This window comes from Sinocyclocheilus rhinocerous, unplaced genomic scaffold (assembly GCF_001515625.1).
Source record: "Sinocyclocheilus rhinocerous isolate Xijiao unplaced genomic scaffold, SAMN03320098_v1.1 scaffold1247, whole genome shotgun sequence".
Classification (NCBI taxonomy): domain Eukaryota; kingdom Metazoa; phylum Chordata; class Actinopteri; order Cypriniformes; family Cyprinidae; genus Sinocyclocheilus; species Sinocyclocheilus rhinocerous.
The window spans coordinates 93730-98262 of NW_015630573.1; the positions used below are offsets into that span (position 1 = coordinate 93730).

Below are 4533 nucleotides of genomic sequence, written 5' to 3' on the forward strand. Positions count from 1 at the left end.
GGGGTGTATACGACCTAGTCGAAACCACTGAGGCAAGCAGCTCAGATCATAACTGAGGCTGGGTAGGCGTGTGCGCTGTTCGCACTGCCAGCACATGTGAGGCAAGCGACGACACATCCAGGTTATAAAACCTCACGAAAGTGCTGGGTGACGACCAGCCTGCCGCCATGCAAATGTCCTGAATAGATATGCCATTTGCCCAGGCCCACGAGGACGCGAGTCCGCGGGTTGAGTGGGCCCAAACCCCTATAGGACATTTCACGCCCTTAGAGCCATGATAAGCCAAAGCAAAAGTGTGACAGCCTTTCGCTCCTGCTCGCTGTCTTGAGAGAGAGTGCACGCAAGCACGCTGATTGTATGGGCTCGAACTGGCTTTTTTTTTTTTTGCTCTTGAGTTGGGGACCTGCAGGTGCTGTCAGTTGATGACTCGTGTATTGAGTTTGGGCCAGGTGATTGCAGACTCAACTTAAAGAGTGGATTACCCCGCCCCTCGACAGTAAATCCGCACCATAATTCAGGCGTCCGGGGACATGTACTGCCCGGATGGAGAGGAGGTGTCGATCTGCCCACAGAAGAATGTCTCTCGCCAGCCGCAGCAGCGGCCGCGAGCTCACGCCCCTTGGTGATTTAGCGGGCAGTGAGTGTTCTCCGCTGATGCGAAGAGATCCACCTCTACCCTGCCGAATACACTCCAAATCATATTGACTGTCAAAGGGTGTAATCTCCACTCCCCGTGGATTACCCCTCCCCTCGACAGTAAATCAGCGCCATAATTCAGGCGTCCGGGGACATGTACTGCCCGGATGGAGAGGGGGTGTCGATCTGCCCACAGAAGAAGGTCTCTCGCAAGCCGCAGCAGCGGCCGCGAGCTCACGCCCCCTTGGTGATTTATAAACACTTCCACTGTCATGCTGTCCGTCCTGATGAGAACGTGACAGTGGAGAATGTCTGGGAGAAAGCACTCAAGCGCTAGGTGTACAGCATGGAGCTCCAGACAGTTTATGTGCCACAACTTCTCTGTTTCTGACCACGTCCCGAAGTCATGGCTCCCCAGCCCGTGCTCGATGCATCTGTTGTAACAGTCTTTCTCCTGATCACTTGGCCAATAAGAACACCCCGGCGATACAGAGTCCAAGGGGTCAGCGCATCCCAGCAGTCGCGCATCACTTTGATGCGCAAGGTGCCCATGCGCCATGCGCTCTGTGGCACCCGGACCTTTAGCCAGAGCTGAAGCGGTCGCATATGTAGGAGCCCTATAGTTTGCACACTGTCGAGGTGGCAGCCATCTGGCCGGGCGTCCTCTGAAAGCATTTCAGCGGGGGAGAGTGCCCTAACTTGAACACTGCGAGAGAGCTGATAAGTTTTTGTGAGCACTCCTCTGACAGACACGCTCGCATATTGATTGAATTCAGCTCCTCTCCTAACAATGAGATGTTCTGGCTCGGTACCAGCATGCTCTTTTGCATATTCACAGTCAGCCCTAAACTCTGAAAATGAGCGAGGAGTCTGAGCTTGTCGGTGAGCAGCGCACTCTCTGATTGGGCTAAGACTAGCCAATGGTCGAGATAGTTCAGGATGCGCATTCCGCTCTGCTTCAGAGGAGATCTGATGTGTGAGAGGATTTGTCTCAGTGTAATCATTTTGAACTAGCGCTTAGAAAGCGCGCAATTCAGCAGTCTCAGGTCCAAGATTGGGCGGAGTCCGCCGTCTTTGGTACCAGAAAATAGCGACTGTAGAAACCGCTCTCGCAGTCTGCTAGGGGCACTCTCTCTACAGCGCGTTTTGCGAGGAGGTTGAGTATGTCCTCTCGCAGAACTGAGGCATTCCGCTCCCGTACAGTGGACATTAACACACCGTTGGAACAGGGCGGCCTGCGGAAGAACTGAAGCGTGTAGCCATTCTTTATTGATTTCATAACCCACTCTGATACCCCTGGCAGTGCCTGCCACGCTTCTGTGAACTGTGACAGCGGGTGAGGCAGACTGCACACCGTGAGGGATAATTTGCCGTTGGGGGGCGGGGAGTTTAATACCACACGAGTGTGAGAGTGAGTGATGGGGGAGAGGGGAGTGAGAGGAGGAGAATTGCTTTGATATTGAGGCCAAGGCTGTCTTGGTCTCACCGCCGGCTCATGTTCTCGCCGAACAGCAGCAGAAGAGGTGTGCGGTCTTCCCACGCGCTGCGCTGAGGAGGAGCGGGAACGCACAGGAGAGTTTGCGCCGGTGCGCTTTGGCAGGAAGTGGTTAATAGCCTTCGACTGTTTCTGCGCTTCAACGAAGCGCTCCGTGAACGTCTCTGAGGGATTCACGGGAGCGTCCAGAAGGGACGTTTTTTCCGAGTCCTTTAACTCGGTCAGAGTAAGCCACAGGTGACGATCTAGCACCACAAGATTCCCCATGTTGCGGCCGATCGTTCGAGCTGTCACCACCGTCGCTCTGAGGGCCTGATCCGTGGCGCGTCGGAGCTCTTTGAACACTTCAGGGTCCGGCCCGTCCTCATCCAGAGACTTGAGCAGCTTGGCCTAAAATGGCATCATCCTTCTCTTCAGCGCCCTCCATGGCACTGAAGGACACCACATCTTGAGCGATGGGGGAGGGGCGGAGAACAGCGGTCATGGAGCGCACTGGAAGGGGACCTGCAGCAGGGGGGTGAGGAGCGCGTGGGCACTGAGCCAGCGCGGGCTCGTCACCTGACCCTGACAGATCCGCATCAGAAGCTCGCAGCACTTTCCTCCTTGGCTCGAAAGAGGCTGCAGAGGAAGAGCGCGGCAGGGCTAGTTGGGCGAGTTCATTGCCTTGGACGATGGCCACACGGAGCTTGAGAGTCCGGAGGCTCATATCTCCGCAGTGGGGGCAGTCCGACCCCCCAAGTGTCGCCTCTGCGTGGGCGCGACCCAGGCAGAAGACGCACGACTTGTGGCCATCAGAGAGTTCGATTGGCTCTGCGCAGGAGAGGCAATCGTGAGTCATCCTTGTTTCCGAAGCTCACCGGAACACAGCAGGGGAAGAAACGGCATGTCTGCTGCAGCGTGTAGATCACGGTGAGTAGTCTTGTTGATAGGCTTCTTGCTTCTCGTAGAAGGTTGACTGAAGAAAAAGATTCTGAATAGATGACGTACAAGCGCTGCTTTATATAGAGTGGGAGCCCCTCATATTTCGCGCGTTTGAACGCCATTGGCCAGTTTCACTGGCGTGATTCAATAAGGCTTCAGTAGTATTTGGAGGAAAGGGTAATTCCCCATAGCAATGTAGAGTGACCAATCGAAAGGGAACATAGGCTATCCTTTTTATTATTTAAAAGATTAAAACACTAGGGGGGAAATATAGATCTCGGGATTAAACAAGCTAATTTTTTCTTGGGAATATAAAACTTACCCAACAACATATAGAGGATTAATTTCGCAAAATCATTCTCTGATAAAGGTTTGCTGCTTAATAATCATGAGCCAGAATTTCGGAAGGTTACAACATGACGTCATGAACTGCCTAATATTTATATTGTAAGCCATGCTATTGAAAGATTACAATGCAGCTTTTGTACATTACATAGCTACTACTTAATAGGGGTGCTCCGATTGATCGGCTACCGATCACTGTCGGCCGATAATCGCTTTGGGATGATTGATCGGCGGTCTCTAAAAAGGCCGATCTCAAAAAAACGATCTCAAGCTGATGAGAGTTTTGGCATGACATGCAGCGGCACGTCTCAGTCTCTGTCCAGTGCGGGTGAAATAATTATAATGCTAAAGGTGAGGTACTCACCTTCATATTTCTTCATTAAATAACTTATAAAGTATTTTGGAAAACTTTGAGTGAGACGTAATTTCACAAACAGCGTGAGTGAATCACCGCGCGCTCTCTTTCTTTCTTTCTCTCTCAAAATGCGCAAATCTTCAAATCACCACACATCGCGTCTGTCCATAAGCGAGCTACACGCTGCAGTTGACACAGGAATTGTCACTTGCACAATCGAGGCAGTGTCACATCGTCACTAAAGTTGATAAATTGCATTACTTGTTAATTCTTGCCAGTGTTTAACCATTCAGCGCTCGCGCGCTCTCCTGGAGATTGAGCGCTCATACACATACTCGCAGCGCACACATAATGCCAGGTGCACATTACTCCGTTTGCAGTGTGTAGAGCGTATTTTTTCCGCGCTCATGTTAACGGATTAAAACGTTCACACTGCACACGGTTACGGTCGGGCAGTGCGATCCAGGAGTGCGTCTGCAGCAGTGCAGAGATCGTTATTTTTGCTGCGCTGCACAAGGCAATAATAGATAGCACTCCTGGAGGTAGGAAAACAAAGTTCTTTATGAACCGCACGATTGCTTGTAATAAAGATTTAAATGCAAAAGGAAAGGCAGTAGAGCTGACTAGTTCTGTCAATGGTAGTGATAACGTAAGAAAAGTAGTTTAAATGTTTTGCCACTTGCTTGAGCAACTTATATAAATCTAGAAGTAAATGCAAAAGTAAAAAGCATTGAATAATGTGTTGCTTATATTTATTGTGTTTAAACATGTCTGTGAAAGA

General features: G+C 51.0%; 1 long non-coding RNA gene across 1 annotated transcript in view; it reads right to left on the reverse strand.

The window, feature by feature from the left end:
• The window catches only part of LOC107740580 (uncharacterized), a 10846-nt gene that overhangs the window by 2179 nt on the left and 4134 nt on the right, over positions 1-4533 (reverse strand). The gene's annotated exons all lie outside the window — the stretch shown is intronic.